This window comes from Mesoplodon bidens (genome assembly GCF_964165515.1).
Source record: "Mesoplodon bidens genome assembly, chromosome: 3".
In the NCBI taxonomy this organism is placed as follows: domain Eukaryota; kingdom Metazoa; phylum Chordata; class Mammalia; order Artiodactyla; family Ziphiidae; genus Mesoplodon; species Mesoplodon bidens.
Genome location: NC_138178.1, coordinates 54,162,872 through 54,182,805, shown reverse-complemented (window position 1 = coordinate 54,182,805; position 19,934 = coordinate 54,162,872). Strand labels below are relative to the sequence as shown.

At 41.9% G+C, this 19,934-nt stretch overlaps 1 protein-coding gene across 4 annotated transcripts in view; it reads right to left on the bottom strand.

Moving 5' to 3' along the window:
* The window catches only part of ZNF609 (zinc finger protein 609), a 236,315-nt gene extending 221,742 nt beyond the window's left edge, over positions 1 to 14,573 (bottom strand). For 2 of the 4 annotated variants that reach the window (XM_081228501.1, XM_081228503.1), the window contains exons 1-2: positions 14,468 to 14,562; positions 5,756 to 5,836 (exon numbers count right to left, since the gene is read on the bottom strand). The gene's annotated coding sequence lies outside the window, so the exon portion shown is untranslated. Of the gene's footprint in view, positions 1 to 5,755; positions 5,837 to 14,467 lie in introns of all 4 variants that reach the window. The other 2 variants (XM_081228502.1, XM_081228504.1) reach the window with 2 other exon arrangements.
* Between the last annotated feature and the right edge of the window lie 5,361 nt (positions 14,574 to 19,934).

The window sequence follows — 19,934 nt, the reverse complement described above, 5'->3', positions numbered from 1 at the left end:
GCCGGTGAGCCTGAGCATCCGGAGCCTGTGCTCCACAACGGGAGAGGCCACAACAGTGAGAGGCCCACGTACCGCAAAAAAAAAAAAAAAAAAAAAAAAAAAACTAAATAGTGTCAGGACTTCCCTGTTGGTCCAGTGGTTAAGACTCTGCGCTCCCAATGCAGGGGGCCTGGGTTCGATCCCTTGTCAGGGAACTAGATCCCGCAGGCTGCAACTAAAAGATCCCGCGTGCCTCAACTAAAGATCCCGCATGCCGCAACAAAGATCCCACATGCCGCAACTAAGACCCGACACAACCAAATAAATAAATATTAAAAAAAAAAAAAAAAAAAACGAGGGCTTCCCTGGTGGCGCAGTGGTTGGGAGTCCACCTGCCAATGCAGGGGACACAGGTTCATGCTCCAGTCCGGGATGATCCCACATGCCGCGGAGCGGCTGGGCCCGTGAGCCATGCCCGCTGAGCCTGCGCATCCGGAGCCTGTGTTCCACAACGTGAGAGGCCACAACAGTGAGAGGCCAGCGTACCGCAAAAAAAAAACCCAAAAAACTAAACAATGTCCACTAGTAACAACTCTGTCCACACACAACTGTCAATGATTTGTCATATGTGACTTCTCCTTATGTAAACTAACCCATCGCCTTGGCCCCAGTAAATGATATGAATGATACCAAGTCATCTCAATCTTTAATTTATATTTTTCAATTTTCTAATATAGATTTTATTCCCTCCACCTCCAAACCCTTCTATGGACAGAACCACATATCTACACCAGTCCCTTAGTGTAATGACCATGCCACTTAAAACATGAAGTGATATACTTTCACTAAGAGTTACAGTTTATCCTTGAATTCTTTCTCAGTTCTTGGGTAGATAGATCTAATCTCATCAAATTTACTGATATGATCAAGAAAAGCCTAGGCAGCTAGGAAAATTGTATTGGAAAGACTAAATAAATATTACCATTTCTGGGATAACTCCAGGGACTTCTGTACATTTTTCTGTGCTTTCTATGCATTAAAAAAGATTAATTCGTGTCCTAATTTTTTTTTTAAAGTTAAGCATTTATCATCATTTGACCAGAAGCTTTAAACTGCTTGGGAAGCAGGAAAAACAGAAGTGGAAATTCTCCAACGTCTTCATCCCTGAATGGATCTTACATATCATAATCAAGCAGTCTTACAATTTTCTAGTTGCCTTTCCATTTTTAACATGTCTTCTTAAAAAAGCAAAAACAAACATAAATTCTTACCATCAGTTGAGCAAAGAGCTTAACTAATTCATCTTTTTTTCTTTCACCTAATTTCTAGGCAGCACGTGTGACTAACCACCATCACTTTGTGGGCTTCTTTGGTCTTGATTGAAAATGTTTAAAAATTTTTTTTAAAGATGCTTTTCTCCTCTCCACAACCTCTGAGACTATGCCAAGTGACCATCTGTTTTGCACGGTCCTTTTGATCCCTTGCTTTCTAATAAAATGGCTTTTAAGTCTTTAAACTTCCGGTGGGATGTTTTTTAAAATCTTTCCACTTTTCCTACTGTACATACTTGACTGAAGCTCAATTTCTTAAAAATGAACCCCCATATGATAGATTTTATTCCTGCTCTCCCTGAAGAATGTTGAGCTTAATCAAGATTATGATTACTATTAAATAGTGTTGACCTACAGAAACATTTATCAATTCTTGTTTGTTCCTCAAAGCAAAATCCACGTTATTTCTTTGCTTTATGGGATCTAAAACTGCAAACTGTGTGAAGTAGTTTATCTTACTCAAAACCACATCTTCACATTTGCTGTCAATAAAGTATTTAACTAATCTATATATAAGTAAATAAACCCCACATTATCATTATCTGGCCTAATTCTGCAGCTTCTCCAATCTCCTTTAACAGTTTCAACTCAGCCACATTATTGTGATTAGGGCTGTGACATTCTTATTTAAGTAAGGATTTCGATCCTTATAAAAATTTAATCCCTTGCAACCTGTATCATTCCTATGAAGTGCAGAGCCTAGCAGCACCACATTTCAACAATTAGTTTCCTTCCATCAACTATCTGAGTTGTGAATTAAACCACTGTATCATTATTTTGCCTACCAAGAAAGGAGAAGGGAAAAAAATTATATGAGGATGACAGAAATGGCACTCATCATGTTTATGTAACACTTTAAAACAAATCTAATGCTTCAGATCACAAATTCAGGTAAAATATATTATAGACTTGTTGTTGGAAGAAAATGTCACTGTTATATTACCTACCCCAATGTAATGTTAAAACTGAATTTCTTTCTTATAGGAAGGCTCCATAAGAAAAAGAATATTACCAGACACTGTCCTGCATTTCCCTCTTTGCCAGGTAGTGTTATGGAACTCATCTGAAATCCACACTGCCAGGATTTCTAGCTCTGTTAGGACTGCAAGGGCCTACACCAGACACTGGTTTTAAAGTTCACAATACCGGTATTATGTTATTGTACCACTTGAGTGTATGTGGTGAGGACGTATGACTTCAAGTCTGATATGCAGCAAATCCTGACAAAGAAAAGCAATGTGAAATCTGCCTAGAGGCTCACCTAACATTAGAACCATATCTGCCTAAAAGTTAACAGATTTTTCTTAGCATTGACCCCAAGTTCATTGAGAACCTTTATTCTAAAATTTTATATCAAAAATAGCACATTTTTTCAGAATGGCAAATAGGTCTCCTTGTGCACTGCAACTGCACAAGCTAATGATATAAATAACTAAAAACAGAGTGTACAGGTATCCTGCACCTCTCAGCTACCTCAAATAGCATACAATATAACAAACGTGCTGAGAGCTTGATGTCCACAAGCTGCATTCTACATAACCCAAGGACAGAAATAAGACATCTCTCATACATTAGGTAGGAATTTTAGCTTCCAGCCAATTACCAAAACGGCAGTCTGGCCTAAGGGATTTCTGTTTCCTATCAGCTTAATGTAAAGAAAAAGGGAAGAGGCAACAGGAAAAATAATGAAGTAGTAGAAGGGTTAGTAAAGAGCAAGCAAGGAAACTATAAGAAAATTTACAAAACACAAGTCAAACAAGAGAGCAGCTAGACATCATAAGACATCTTCATCCTCAGGCTAATGAATTAGGTACTGAGATTTCCAGAACATAGCTAGCTATGCATTGAGAGGAAGTCGAAATAGCACAAACCTTAAAATTCAATTTTTAGGCTGGGAGCAAAGTGTACAGTCCCTGAAAACTTATTTTTAATGAGCTACCCCAAACAAAGTTGCTGAGGTCTCACTAGAAAGAGGGAAGGTCATGATAATGGGCTTTTCCCGCTCAGGAAGGAGAAAACTCAGAGGCCTAACTCACCCATTACTCTAGGCACCCGAGGGCCAATCAACAGAAGAGTAAATCCCACTCCTCAGGGAACTAGCTACAAGGCCTCCAGTTCTACCCTTGGTGTCTTCCAGACATGACTGAAGTTTTCACCATGATTAACTTCCAGGAATGCCAGCCAGGGAAGCAGCCAAGAAAAAAGAACATTTTTCCCCCTCACTGTCAGCTAGACCCTTTGGAACAACTGCAGACAGTGCCTCTATCTCTCTTCTGGGCAGAAGAGTATTCAGCACCCTCAGGGAAGTGCCTAACAAACCAGTAACACACTAGCACCACAGTTCTCAAAGATGTCAACTCTGACCATCTTATTTAAAGCGGCAACCTTAGGGCTTCCCTGGTGGCGCAGTGGTTGAGAGTCTGCCTGACAATGCAGGGGACACGGGTTCATGCCCCTGTCCGAGAAGATCCCACATGCCGCAGAGCGGCTGGGCCCGTGAGCCACGGCCACTGAGCCTGTGCGTCCAGAGCCTGTGCTCCGCGGCGGGAGAGGCCGCAACAGTGAGAGGCCCGCGTACCGCTAAAAAAAAAAAAAAAAAGCTGCAACCTTCCTACCTCCCCCATCTATCCTTCCTCTATACCCCTAATCTCCCTTACTCTGTTCTATTTTTTCCCACATTATTTATCACCCTCTTTACACTATATAATTATTTATTATGCTTATTTATATTTCCTTTTGTTAAAAGACAAGATCCATGGGGTTGGGATTTTTTTGTCTATTTTGTTCACTGATAGATCCTAAGCAGCTAGGACAGGACCTCACATATAGCAGGAATCCAATAAATATTTATGGAACAGAGGAAGTAAATAAGAAAAACTAAAAAGACCTCTTGGAGGTCAACAATACCCAGAGGGCCCAACCATGCCTATATTCCTCTAACAGAATCAGTCTGGTTCCCATGACTGACCTACATTGCTTCTGTCTGCCATGTACTACCTCTCCCCCTCCCCTCAAGTCTTCCATCAGCTAGGATATATGGAACCACAGTACGGCTGCAGGCACTAAAGGGCACAAATGCTTGTCCTTGAGTCTGAAGGATTTCTAAAGGCTTTCACAGTCTGTGCCTTGTTCCTAGGTTATTCAGTTTGGGATAAAATGTGTTAAATGCAAGTTACCTTAACATAAAAGAAGGTCTGAAAAAAAAATCACAAGAAGTTTCTGTTTTCAAAAATCAAATTCCAGTTCAATTCAGCGAGCATTACACATAAAGTTATATTCAAAGCACTGGGGTGGAAGCCATGGGAAACAAGAGACTCAGGTCTCTTAGGAGTTTAGAATGAGGTAGGGAAAAAAATATATTCGCATATGATTAAAGTCAAGGTGTGATACAGTGCTATAACAGAGATCCTAGCAAAGAGTTAAAGAGATACAGAGGAATACAAAATCAATTCTGGAGATATAGGCGGGTGGGAAGAAGAAAGTTAAGAAAGTCTTCAGGAGGGAGATGAAATTTTTTGGTAGGTTGAAGGAAGGGTCAGATTTAAAGCTGAATGCCTTGGAGCAGGGAAGGGCATTCCAACAAAAAAGAAAAGAAAAAAACTAAGGTGTTGAGACTGAAAAATGCAGGGCAAACAGAAGGAATGGCTGGAAAAAGAGTGAAAAAGAAATAAGACTGAAGGCCAGGGTTGGTCAGATTATAGAGGATCTTGACTGCTGGCCTATATAGGCAGTAAGGAGTCATTAAAAGTTTTCAGCAAGAAGTGAAATAATCAGAACTGTTTTTAAAAGTCTAGACTGGGGGCTTCCCTGGTGGCGCAGTGGTTGAGCATCTGCCTGCCATTGTAGGGGACATGGGTTCGAGCCCTGGTCTGGGAAGATCCCACATGCCGCGGAGCAACTAGGCCCGTGAGCCACAACTACTGAGGCTGCGCATCTGGATCCTGTACTCCGCAACGAGAGGCCGCGACAGTGAGAGGCCTGTGTACCGCGATGAAGAGTGGCCCCCACTCACCGCAACTAGAGAAAGCCCTCGCACAGAAACGAAGACACAACACAGCCAAAAATAAATAAATTAATTAATAAATTAAAAGTCTACACTGGGATTCCTTGCTACATATTCTTCTAGAAACAAATTCTTTCCTTTCAAAGCACTTCAGCTCATAATCATACATTCATTAAATGATTGCTAGTTTCCTCAACTAGATGTGTAAGTCCAGAAAGGACAGAGATGATGTCTGGCCTGGCACATAAGTGCTCAATAAATACAGGCATACCTTGGGGATATTACAGGTTCGGTTCCAGACCACCACAATAAAGCAAATATCACAGTAAAGCAAGTCATACAAATTTTTTGGTTTCCCAGTGTATGTAAAAGTTATGTTTATTATATACTGTAGTCTATTAAGTGTGCAATAGCATTATGTCTTAAAAAATAATGTACATACCTTCATTTTAAAATGCTAACCATCATCTGAGCCTTCAGCAAGTCACAGTAGTAACATCAAAGATCACTGATCACAGATCACCTTAACAAATATAATAATAATGAAAGTTTAAAATACTGTAAGAATTAGAGAAATACTGTGACACAGAGACATGAAGTGAACAAATGTTGCTGGAAAAATGGTGCCAATAGACTTGCTCGACACAGGCTTGCCACAAACCTTTAATTTGTAAAATACGCAGTATCCATGAAGCACAGTAAGACAAGGGATGCCTGTATTCACTAAATAAATAAATAAAAACTATAATAATATTGCAGTAGTATGTAGCATGTAATACAGAAAGAAGCATTAACCATGAGGTTACTACAATAATATACAGATGGAGGCCTGAACTAGGTCAGGTAAAAAGATGAAGCTAAATGATAAAGTATCTAGAATGATTCAAACTTGGTGAATGATTAGATGAGGTGGTAAGGAAGAAAAAAGAACCAAATATGAACCCAAAGTTTTGTGCCATGGCAACTGGAAGAACTGTAATGATTAGGGGAGAAAAGGGTAAGCAAGTTTCAGAAATGATGGACCGGAGGTACACTCAAAAGCAAATACCAAGTAGAAGAAAAATTTCCCCCTTCCCACTATACCTTTCAGATTCATAGACCCCATGAGCCTCACAATTCCAATTTCTCTATAGTTCCATTTCTGATACCATTCTTGCTGAGTTTCACACCAAACCTCAGAATTTGTAACTGAAGTTTACAAGGGACATTCTTGAACATTCACTTCTGCTCACATGAATAAAAGTTCATCTTAACCAAACCCAAAGTGCTTACCTAGGAATGTTACTAGAAACACTCTGATAACATACCAAAAGCCCTCTGGCTTTACTCTGTACATAGAATAGAGCAGACACTGCTGCCTTACTCTATAAATACTGAACTGCAGCCTAAGAAACTACAGGTACCAACATGCAATGTTGTATCAGCATGCAATGCAGTACCAGCAGGCAATGTGGCCTAACTGCCAGACCTGGATTTCAATCATGGTGTGGTTTGATTTCCAAGGGTTGCATGGCACTGGTCACTTTCCAATTCAAAACCCTTCACTTGACACTTAAAAAAAAAATCTATCTACAAAAGCCACTTATATTTCTAATACAGATCTTTAAAAAATCTCATTCAAGTGGAACACTTCTCAAAATAACCTTTAGATTACCTGAAAATTAGTAATGTGCTACAGATGGCTGGGAATAAAGCAAAACACTCCCAGGACTTTTTATGAGTCCAAAATAATAGTTCCTCCCACTGAATTTTTCTATTACAGACAGATGGATGTTTTAAGTACAAATTTAAGAAGAGTGAATGCTTCTTCCAATGTTCAAAGGTAGCTTAAACATGTGATTTTGCCATGTTAAACACATTCCCCAAAAAGAAAGAAAGACTGAAAGACCATCATCTTCTTAACATTCAATAAATAGCCACTATTGGAAGTTCCAAATCTAAAAACTAACTGGAAAATGCTGATAAAAATCTTAACTTGGGGAATTAACAACTAGGTTATACAATTTTATTCCTTTAAACTGCTTGAAAGCGAAGATTTTCTAACATCACAGTTAACCCTTGAACAACATGGGTTTGAACTATAATTTAGGTCCACTTATATCTGGATTTTTTTCAATAAATACGTACTACAGTACTACACAACCTGCAGTTGGTTGGAACTTTGGATACTGGAAGGCCAACTGTAAAGTTACATGAGGATTTTTTACTTCCCTGGGGGAGGGGGGGTGTCCCAACCCCTGTGTTGTTCAAGGGTCAACTGTACTACCAATTTCAAAGTTCCCAAAGTCACCCATCAGCTTTAATTTGCTCAGTCCCTTTTAGGGGGTATTTCAGAGATACCCCCTGTTGGTCAAACTTTGCCAGATTTTGCATTTTGAACATTAAAAATAACACTTTTATTTTGTAAACAAAACAGTGGGCAACTCTTATTCAATCCCAAGAAGTTAATTCAAAGTAGGTTTTCCACTAACTGGACAAAAATGGAAAAATGCCCAACCACCTCCAAAATCAGTCCCTTGGCTCAAGATTTCAGATATAAGAGATTTAAAGATCTTAGATTCCTGACTGAATACGCAAAATTACTTCTTAATGATATCAGGCAAATCCTTTCAGGTTTGATTTCTTTCTCCCAAGCTGAGGTTCTTTTTCTACAGCTTTCTGATCCCCACTCCTATGGCTTGAGAAGGCTAGAAAAAGGTATATTTGACAAACTGGTGAACCTGCAGAATGAAGGTACAAGACTCTCCAAAAGAAGATAACTTCATAAAAAAGCACAGCATAAACTTTATAAACATATCAAAGAGGAGTGAGAGTCAAGCCCCCAGGAACTAAGGCTGCACTTATTTGCCCTTCTGAATACTGACACAATAATAAAAAACTGCCAACTTATGTCAACCATCAACCATTTTTGTCCTATTCTTTCATCATAATCTTGATAGCATAAAATTCAACACTATATTGAACCTTTAGAGATGATCATGTCTAATATGCTCACTTTACAGATAAGGAAAGTGAAAACATAAGAGTGACTAGCACAAGTCACGGCTAGTCAAGAGGCAAAACAGTGATCAGGATCTGGGTTTTATGACTTGCAATTCTGTGCTTTTTCCTCTATGCTTTGAAAAGCTATATTAGCAAATAAACATTTACACTATTAAATCAGAAAATAACTAACTGTAACTAAGCCACACAAAAATAAAATTCATCCATCTAAAGAGAACAAAGGGTTAGAATAGGAAGTACCCCAATTTAAACAGAAAGAAGGAGCATTTGTTCATACAGTACAGGGCTTTCTTAAGGGCACAACCTTGCACATATTTTCTGAGCCATTTTATTAATTACCACCTGCTGGGATTTGTGTCCTGTGCTCCATCAAATGCAACTCCTTAAGAGAATGCCACAATGACTCTTGTGGCAAAGGTCTGAAAAGTGGTAACTTCTGGCATAGATAACTTGATGGTACAAAAGGAACCCACAAATGTGGTGCCAACAATCAAGAGGAGAGGACTGGGGGCTTCCCTGGGCGCAGTGGTTAAGAGTCTGCCTGCCTATGCAGGGAACAGGGGTTTGAGCCCTGGTCCAGGAGGATCCCACATGCCGCGGGGCAACTAAGCCCGTGCGCCACAACCACTGAGCCTGCGCTCTAGAGCCCGGGAGCCACAACTACTTAGCCCGCATGCTGCAACTACCAAAGCCCGCGTGCCTAGAGCCCGTGCTCCGCAACGAGAAGCCACCGCAATGAGAAGCCCGCGCACGGCAACAAAGAGTAGCCCCTGCTCGCCAAAGCCTGTGCACAGCAACAAAGACCCAACTCAGCCAAAAATAAATAAATTAATTAATTTAAAAAAAAAAAAAAGAAGAGAGGACTGAAGTTGAAGAGGGTGGAGATTTTGCTGGGAGCAAGTAATCCTGAAAATGGGATAAGAATAAAAATCCAAGGGAGCAACGCTGGCCTGACACTAATGACCAGAGAGCACAATAAAAAGAAGGCAGTTTCAGAGCTTGCCTGGCATCAGACAGCTCTCACCTGCAAAAGAAAGAAGGAAAAAATTCTCACAGAGACAAGAGAAAGATCGCAGGTTTGCTCCTGAGTGATGGATTAGATATGACCTAATAGGTATTTGCCATCTCTTATTTCTGGGACTCTGATCCAAGAACAAACAGCAAGAGAACCATGAAAAATCAGCCCTGTTGGATCTGGAGTTCTGCCTTGACAAGATATAAAGCTCATTCATAGATCTGACTGTGCTCATGAGACTGCAGTTCAACTCCTGCTGCTAGAGCAAGGGGAGGGGGAAGGAAGATAGAAAGGGGTGAGTGGGAAGGAGGTGGAAGATCTGGGTTGTGACTATAATAGCTACAGTAATTAGAGTGTTTCCAGGCTGCTAGGGAAGTCTTCAGAGCAGAGAGTGTGGATGGGAGATGGGGGAGGGGGAAAAAACATGAGGAAGCAAACTACTGAGAATGCTAGGAAAATACATGGTGGTTTGTGAACACTTTAAAACAATCAGCTGCAATGGCTTTATATGGGGAAATAAAGAAGTTTATATTTTTTCCCAGAAGTGAACATGATACAAATGGCTGCTAGGCTCCTACTTAAAGCTAGGTTGCAAACTAGGTTTAAACAGATTCTTGCAAATGTCTCTGTCTCTGTAGTGGTCCACTGGCCCTGGCCTCAGTCACACTGTTTGCCTCCCTTTTCCCTAAATCAATCAAAAAACTCTATCCACCCAGACAGACAGCCATCTACCTAAATCTCTGTCTCAATCTCTCTGACAGATCAGAGGCTTCACTTCACTTGGAAAAGGGATTTCTGAACTCCAAAACATTTAAAGTCACTTCTTTGCTGTCAATCAACTGTTAATTAATACCCTGTGAATTCAATTAGATTGTGTGTGTGTGTGTGTGTGTGTGTGTGCACGTGTTTCAAGCACACAGCTTGTCAGCCCAATACAGAAAATCACTGGAGGACACTAAAGAAGTCACAAAATAAACACCAAGTTGCTTGTTTATAAATTTTAGGCTATACGCCACTGCCTATTATAATGGCATGAACATGTGAAAGAAAAATAAAATGATATTAACAGAAGATGATAACCTAGAAGGAAAATCTGGGAATTTGCAGAAAACCTCAAAATAGAAAGTCCTCCTCCAAGTTACAGGAAATGCTATACTTGTTTTTAAGATAAACATTTAGTTGAGATACTTCCTTAGCATGATTTGGCCCTCTGATGATGACTTGATTCTAACAGTGATGTTAATCTCAAAGCCAGAAAAAAAGAGTTATAAAGGTGCTGGGAGAAACTAAAAATGGAATAAAACAAACAACAGAAGAGGTGCCAACTTCATGTGGAGAATTACATTCATAAAATAAAAACACATGTGAAAGTCTTGAGTAAGATACGTCAGGTAGACTTAACACAAAAAGTCAATTACATCCTTTGCACCTGGGTATCCTCCCAGCAGCTAAATCCTTTTCACCACCCTAAAAGCAAAGAATTTTCTCATTCCCTATCCCCCTAATAAACAAGTACTAGAAACACTGAATTACTATTATTCCCTTCCCATTCATAGGGCATAAAGCCAGAACTCACAGAAATACAATAGGGCTGTCTAGGACCATGCTAAGGCAAGCTACTCAGTAATTTAAAAGAAACACAGAGAAAAGGAAGAATCTCTTTTCTCTATTCCATTATCATCTCACTAACAAACCAGTATCAGGCATTAAGCAACGTGAAACAAAGAAGAATTTCACACATATGAACTGAACCTAAACCACGGAAGACCAAGTATTTTCTTGTCACTGTGGCATGTGATTCTTTAACCACCTGCTCAATAATCCCTCTTCAACTGCACAGCTGCTGCCAATTCCACATGCCCAGCTAGGCAGGTGCTTTGGTGAATTACCTGTTCCTTAGTGAAAACAGTCCTTCACTGACACTTAGTGGGCCCAGAACCTGCCAATCAGCATCGCCTCTCTTCATTTTGTCTGTCATAGCCAACTTTTATGAGATATCACGAAGGCATGTTTAGTACACTACGTGATTTTGTATTTTGCAGGGTTGTTTTTTTTTTTTAAGGAATCTGATATTTAAAAATCAGGCAGAAGAGAGAATTCAGCTGCTTAAAAGAAAATTTGCCACACAACATAAGGCTGCCTCATCTCAGAGTGGCCCCATCTGTCTGGCAGTATTCCCATCCATGACCAGTTTCCACAAGGGAAATAACAATTGCTTAGCTACCTATGGAGCAGGAGAAAGTGGCACTAGAAGGTTCTACAGTACCTGGCAGTGATGAGAGAGTAAACAGAGTGTGAACTTCTAGAGACCACACATCATTCCTGTACTTGTTAAGTCTCCACAGCTGAGCCCAGGCAGTAGTATTCTAAGTCAAGTAAGTAAGGAGTGGCACTTCCACTTGACAGAGCAATCAGTAAACCCCTCAACAAATTATACTGTTCCAGTCATTTAGTTGCTATATGCTAATTGCAACATAATTACTACCAGGAGCCAAAATTATGCTTCCATATCCTCACACAAAATAAGCAATAATCTGTCCAGCTATCTAGACTTCTCACAAGGAAACATTTTCTAACAAGAAGCTGGGGGAAAAAATCCAAAGTGCTCTCTGAAATATGGTCACAGTCAGAAGACTTATAAGACTCCTTGTGGCAAGGGCCCAATTCTGAAACCACTAAATCTAATCAGGGCAAATTTAATCTGAGGCTTCTGCCTTCACTGTCACCTGACAGGATTAAGAAATGAATGCCAACAGCCCAAGAGCAAAAAGCTTTGGACTTAGTTTAGCTGAGACTTCACTCAGAGACCTAGGACATATAGTTGGAAACAGTCTAAAGACAGACAACACCTCTAGTAAGACCTTAAGACAGTTCTGTCATCATGAAACATAAAGGTCAGAACAACCTGTTCCCTCCTAGCAAAAGCCCAGCACCTAAGTGGCAAGCCATCATTTTTAAGAAACTCATTGAAAGAGAAAAGGCAGGCAACGTGGTCAGACTTAGGGCCTCAGAAAGACCTTTACCACAACCAAAGGCTAAAGTTCCTCTTCAACAACACTCTATAGGAAATGGTTGGCTATTGTGTACAGTGTATATTGTGTACAACTGTCCTCCCACAATGAGCTTTATTTCTAATCTCTGTTTAAAGAAAAGTTTTCTTTAATGTCCTAAAGGAAAATCTCATTTCTAGCCCCCAATAATTCGTTACCCAATTAATAGTACCTAAATGCTATTTGGGCACTTCTATGAGGTAAATGCAAGGACAGGGTTCCTTCTAGCTTGTTCTCATCCTTCTGTCATTAGTAACTCCCAAGATCTCAAATGATTTTTTTTTTTTTATGTTCATCTCTCTGGCAAACTTGTCCCTAACACAGAAGCACATATGGATTTTCTACACAATGAACAAGTCACCTCCTTTCATCAGAATTAAAATAAAGATAAAAAGGAAAGTTGTTTCATTTCCCCAGCCCTTGCCCAGATAGGCAAATTCTGTGGCTTTTTTGTTGTGCGATTATTCTGACCAGGAAGTCACCATTAAAAAGGTACTTGGTCCTTGACTCCCTATCTTAACCCTGCACAGGTTTTTAGTGGTATTCCTAAACGAATAAACAAAAATCTTTGTGTGTGTCCCATCTCTATAAAAAGGATTAAAAATGCTGGCTCAAACAAGAGTAAAACCCTCCCCTTGGAGACTTCTTCCTTAAAAGTCTGACACAAACATCAGGGTTGAGTCTCCCAGCCAGTCTTCCTCCTCAACTTAGTACAGGCTAGCCAAAGAGGCAGGCACAACATGGCTGGCATTCCCTATTCTTCTGAAAAATGTGTGCCAATGAGCTCTGCATTGTTCCTCACTCAAAAAGAAGAGCCTTTCTGTCTGGCCTCCTCCAATGGCAAGCCCCAGTCTGGAAAAGGAAGAAAATGGTACTGAGGAGCCTGGGAGATGGAGCATATCCAAAGCTCTCAGACAAGACTTGAACCTATGACCTTCACTGTGTACACAATAGGCGGGTGAGAGGGACCGGTTTATCTCTGCAGCAGCAGTTCTCAGCCCTGGGGTAGCAGTCCCGATAAAATGACACGACTATTGTGCGTGGCAGCAGAACAGTCATCTCCTCACAACAGCCTAAACCAGCACTCCCTCCCCCAAGACAAAGCAGCAGGGGTGAAATTAACTCAAGGCTGCAGAGCAAAGCCTCATACAGAAAAGAGAGGCCTGTAGGGGACTGAGAACTCTCCTCAACCCCTAGGGCTCTGGACACATGGCTGGAAACAGACAGGCTTTCTTCCCCATCTTTCCCACTCTCATTTAGGTTGGAAGCTGTTTCTTAGAGAATTTAATCATCTGTGATTTGTTCAGAAATATTCCCCCTGAAGGGCTCTGATCTCTCCACCCTGTGTGAGCCTAATTCCTAGAACCTGAAATGACTGTTTGCTGCTGCCTGTTTCACAAACACACATTAATTGGTCAGATGTGTCTCCTCCTCCTCAACCCCAGAGGGAGGAAGGAGAATCTGAGCAAAGCACAGAGATGATCCAACCGTAATTACACATAAAGGGAAAAGAGGGCAGCATGGGTTTTCCAAACAGGACAGGGTCACAAACCCTCCCGGGGGTACTAGGATAGCAGTTAAGGCCAGGCCCAGGAATCCCTCCATCTTGAAGAAAAGGACAGGAGTAAATGTGACCTGAAGACTGGAAGGAGTACACACCCACAACCTACTTACTGCACACTCCCGACCACCTTGCTCCCCCCTCCTGGGCTGCGCAAACGTCCTGCTCCCAGACCCTCGCCCTGAACCCCCCTAACTCCCTGACTAGTTCAGGTCGCCGTGGGCCCCCTCAAGATACCCAGACTCGCCTTTGAAACTCTCTGGCCTGTCCCCACAACCTGGCCAGACCCTAATCCCCTCTCGGGCACCCCTACCCTCAGCCGGAACCGGCCCTGGCCGCGCTTTGAACTTCACCCCGCGCCCCTCGACGCCCCCTCCCCCACCCGCGCCATACACACCTTCCCCTCGCTCCGCCCCGGCCCCGCAACCCCCACTTCCTCTGTCAGGCGCCGCTACCCCTGGCCACCTCGGCGCTGCCGCCTCTTTCCTCCCCCAACCCCGGCTCCACACAAAGCTCCGGACTCACCGCGCGGCCGGTCCCGGGAACCGCCACCTCCAACCGCCCGGGCCCCGAGCCGTCGAGCCGCCGCTGCTACGGGGCCCAGGCCGCCATCCGTTACCGCGGCCCCTCCCCCCCCACCCCACCCCGCCTCGTCTTCGGCTCTCCGCCCCCTCCTCGCGCCGCTCCGCCCCGCCCGCCGGTGCCGCTGTGTCCGGGGCCGCGGGTCCCTCCGCCGCCGCCACCGCCGCCGCCACCGCCGCGATCCGGGACAACCAGGGCCTCCCGCAAGACCCGGACACTGGACTACCGGGCCCTCGGATCCGGATCCCGGGCTGGTGTGCAGTCTGGAGCGGTACAGCGCAGGGGAAACCCGGAACCTGGATGGAGGAACCAAATCCTGGGTCTCGGAACGCGCGGTCACACGGAGCCCGGATTAGAGACTCGGAGCTCTGGGAATGCTGGAAAACCCGGCGAGCCGGTTAAAACAGAGATAAACTCGAAGAAACCTGGATTGGAGAGCTCGAACCTAACGCTCTCTCCTCGTGGAAAGAACTCTCGCTGCACCAGACTTCCTCGCAGAGAGGTCTCTGGGGAAGTATCATACCTTAAATGCGGAAGACATCAATTCTGTAGGTGTCCAACCGTGGGGAGAGGAAAGGGTCACAAGGGGTCTGAACGTGAACATCCACAAAGAACAAGAGCAAGCACAGCTCATCGTGTTTCACCCATTTTATCCCTTGGTTCAGCAAAGTATCAATCCCCTAATTTTTTATCCTTTGTTCTCCAATTTCTTTTGTAGGATTACCACTAGTTTTCCTCTTAAAAGTACCCATTTCTAATCCTTCTAATACCACTTTTCACCTCACCACCCCATATCACCAAATCTTGTTGCCTTTTATTATCTAAAAGTCCTATGGTTCTTTTCCAACCCACCATTCCAACTATTGTAACTTTTATCTTATCTGTCATTCATCTGATTGCCCAGCACACTATCTAGTAGGCATCCTGTCCTTGTTTAAGTGAACCCTCCCACTCACCTCTCACTCATGAAACTTATCATACTTTTCACCACCTCTTCCCTAAAACGTCCACCCCCTTACCTTGCGAAAAGAAATTTATCTTAATTCTCAAGTCTTAGCCTCAATTATGTCCTTGACCATCTTAGCTCTGCAGGGTTTTTTTTTTTGGCTGCGCAGCATGTGTGATCTTAGTTTCCTGACCAGGGATCAAACCTGTGCCCCCTGAAGTGGAAGTGCAGAGTCCTAACCACTGGACCGCCAGGGAATTCCCAGCTCTGCAGTTTTTATCTTTCCTTTCCCTTACCCTGAGGCATCCTTCAACAGTGCCACTCAAGAGAGTATGTGACTTGGGGATAGAGCCAGGTCATAAAATCCCTTTATATCTCCAAATACACATGCAAAAGGTGTGTGTGTGTGTGTGTGTGCATGTGCGTGTGTGTGTGTGTGTGTGTGTGTGTCTGGGTGATGGCTAAAGATGAACACTAAGCCTATCTGGCCTAGGAAAAATAATCTCCCCTTGATCCACCCATATTCAGCTTGTTCTAGGACCATACAAGAACAAAACTGACCCCAGGTGACAGAAGACCTCTAATCTGTACTGGACGATGTTACAAGTGAGGATTCAGCTACTTGCAGGTAGACAAAGAGAAGGGTTTAGAGACTTAGGTATGAATTAAAGGTTAACACTTGAGTAGTCATCTCCTACTGAAGAGAATGACTCTACCACTGAAAAAGACTGGACTGCAAAAATGGGGGACAAAGCAAACATTCCTACAGTGAACTTCAATTTTTAGACAGAAATTTTTCAAGCCTAGAAGAACCATTACAAATTTTCAAGCAACTGATGTCCTATACAGTAAAAGAATCTTAAGTTTTGACTTCTTATTCCTCTAGACCAGGGTTTGGCAAAATATGGCCCACAGGTCAAATCAGGTGCAGTGCCTGTTTTGTTATGTCCCATGAACTAAGAATAAGAATGGCTTTTACATTTTTGGATGGCTGAAAAATAATCAAAAGAAGACTATTTTGTGATGTGAAAATTATATTATTAATTCAAATTTCAGTGTCCATAAAAAATGTTTTACTGGCTCATAGCCATGCTCATTCACCTACGTATTATTTATGGATTCATTTCACTTGCACTGCAACAGCGGAGTTAAATAGTTTTAACAGGGACCATATGGCCTGGAAAGCCTAAAATAGTTACTGTCTGGCCCTTTACAGAAAAAGTGTGCTGACCCCTGCTCTGAACAAGCATTGTCTGATAGAACTTTTTGCAATGATGGAAATATTCTATACTTGAGCTGTCCAATTCAGAAGCCACTAGTTACATGTAGTTATGTGAACACCTGAAATATGGTACTGTGACTGAAGAACTGAATCTTAATTTCACTTAATTTAAATAATCACATGTGGCTAGTGGCTACTATATTAGACAGCACAGCTCTAGATGCTCCTCAAATCTTATGTATTGACATTTTTTTGCCCCTTGTCCCAACATCTCACTCCCTTCCTGTGACACATTTACACATTCTCAGTTGCCCTCTCTGTCCCACCTTATCTACCTGACCCCTAGTAAGGGTACAATATTTACTAGGTTTTCTTTCTAGACTCGTCATTGTCACAACAGAAATCTGATCAGTCTATCAGGTTTCACCACATGAATTAATCCACATTATGTGCACACACATAAATGGACACACATTTACACAAGTTTCTTTGTGTCAGAGGATGGCACTGTGGCTATGTTCTTTCTTCTCTGCATGAGAGAATTAGAAAGCCCTCCACATGCTAGATTCCTTGATGCTGCTGGAGCCTGTGATATGGATCACCTCCCTCCAAACACATTCACAGAAGCTGAGAACAGCAGATGTGCACTTGCTATTTGAATCTCAAGGAAAAAAATCCTTCATCACAGGACTTTCTTTCCTGCCCTCCGAGGCCTAATAAACTGAAGTTAGCTGATTTCTGTAGTTTAATAGACGCTTGCTTTTTTACTGGCCTTGTCTAACTGGGCAAGAGAACAACCCCAATACTGTCTCTATCTTGGCTAGGAGCTCTAGCAAAAGCATTAAAAAAAAAAAAAAAATTAACCAAACGAAATGAAATCCACATAAATGGACTTCAGTAGAGACAGCAGTTAAAATGGAAAGAGATTAGGGTTATAACTCATAAAAAGCCATAACTTTGTAATTATTTGTAAAAGCTATCTTTATAGTCAATTTTTTATACCTACTCCCTAGGAAAAAACGGGTTTCTGTAAACTGCCAGCTTAAAAAGAAAAAAAGGGACACCTAGTTTTCTTTCTCCAGATTAGCTATAGCAAGCAAACACCCCCCCCACCCCACCCCACCCCTACTCCATTCCAAACATCTATCTGCAAGGCCAAAGCCTCCTAAAAATCCTGGCAGAGAAAGACTCCAGTTTTATATATATCCTACTTTGAGCTTATATAATTGAGACTGTGTCCTGCCTAGAAAAACAAAAATGCTGAATCCTTTAGCTACTATACAAATTGAGAGCCAATGAACCCAACCATCCAAAAGAGGGTACAGATATTTAGGCTGTAGAAGTAAACCAGCTCAGAAATGTGGACCTTCCCTCAGGCCAAGCTGTCCCAGAGTTACAGGGTCAGTGCAAAGTGCTGTAAAGTACTGAAAGGCTACTCCTGGGTGAGTTTGTACTCAGGCTGCTAAGATTTTCCACTAGGCTTTAAATTATGCTCTTCATCACTGAGTAACTGACGGCCATCTACCCCCAAGTCTCTCCCACACTTCTTCCCGGGTGTCTCCACAAATAAAAGAGAGACCTTATACCACCACCACGTGAACTGAAGAGAGTCTTTCACAGTCTAACCATGAAAAGGAGAAGTTTCCAAGTTACTCTGCCTTTACTCATGTGGCTCCAGCTGCATATTTTGGATGCTGAGGTGGGTTTCTCATAAACTTGTTAAGTTCTTGTAAACTTTCTTATCACAGCACACAAAATGGTTGCATAACCTGAACTCTTGCATCTCCTGATGTTTTACTTTAGGCATGCACACATAATCTATCCAGGTGGAAAAATCAATCCATACTCTGTGTTCAGGCTGTCTGTCGTTCAAATAAAAAGGCAGAAAGATAAACTTTTTTTTTTTTTTTGCTCCTTAGGTTCTTCACCTCCTGCCTTTCAATTTTATTTTGGTATTAAGAAAACCAGACAATTCCAGAACAGAATTCAAATTGCTACTGCTTGTTAAACTATTAACTGCATAGTGAACCCAGTGTGGCTTCATTAATACTAGGGTCTGCAGAAGGCCAGAGAGAGACTTTTTTCCCCCTAAAGAACTGCCACTGGCGTCCTTTCCAACTTTCTCTACAGAAGTTGAACAGAAAAAAAAAAAAAAAAAAAGAATACAACATGCCTTCATCACTAGAACAAGAATTGGGTGGGTTTCGCCTGGGAATCCAGAGTGATCAGGCCCCCACAAAACCAATGCCCAGAGCTCTGCAACAAGCAGGGTTCACAGTTGAGTGAGCATCAATGCATAATGAGTGGAGGCATTTCAATGCAAATAAACGCTGAATATGAAGGATTAAAGAAAGGGGAAATTAATCTTTTTCATAACACAGGGCACTTTTTTCTCTCCCTTGCGCTCTCTTTTTTAAGTCATGCACACAACTGCTGGAGGGAATCCAACTTCCCCAGTGTGGTAGTGCTGCTTTATAAAAAGCAGAACATACACATTTAAGACCGTGAATTTCCTGAGGATGCCAGCAACTGAGATTCTGACAGCTCTTCTGAACAGCCTCAGAAAAAAAGTGCTTCACTATGTGGGACCAGAATGACTAGTAAAAATCTCATTTCAAACCAACCTCCTATTTTTCCAAAGCTCATAGCTTCTTGGGGTATGGATGGCTTAAGGGGTTTGGTTTCAGCATTTTGGGATATTTGGATGCATTTACTGAAGGGATTTTATTTTTGTTTGTTTCTAATTGCTCCATCCAAGTGATACTTTTGCAATACCAACAAAATAAACAGGGCGGTTTCATGCTGCTTTAGCAGGTGGCTCTATCTCATCCCAGTCTGATCCTCTTGTGTCCTGATGTCTCAAACCAAAGAACAAAGTGGCAGCACCTCTTCAGGTTATCCACCCTACCCCACCCCCCACCAAAATCTGCCAGTGAAGGTTACTCAGCTGAATACTATTCACTTGAAGAGATGTCAGACTAGAGCAGCAAAGTTGTTTAAAAACCTCTCCGTCCCATCACACATTTCTATTAAACACAATTCCTCAAACATCCTAATACTCTACCAGGTTATCACTTTGAAAAAAAAAAAACTTTAAAATTCAAGTGGTCCCTTAAAATACTGTTAACCTAGGTTAAGAATTTTCCTAACTAAAACAAATCGAAGCCTCAGAGAGGAAAATAATTTCCAACTTGTTCCTTTTTCTTCTGTATCATTCTGAGAAAAATGTCAAAGATCTAGAA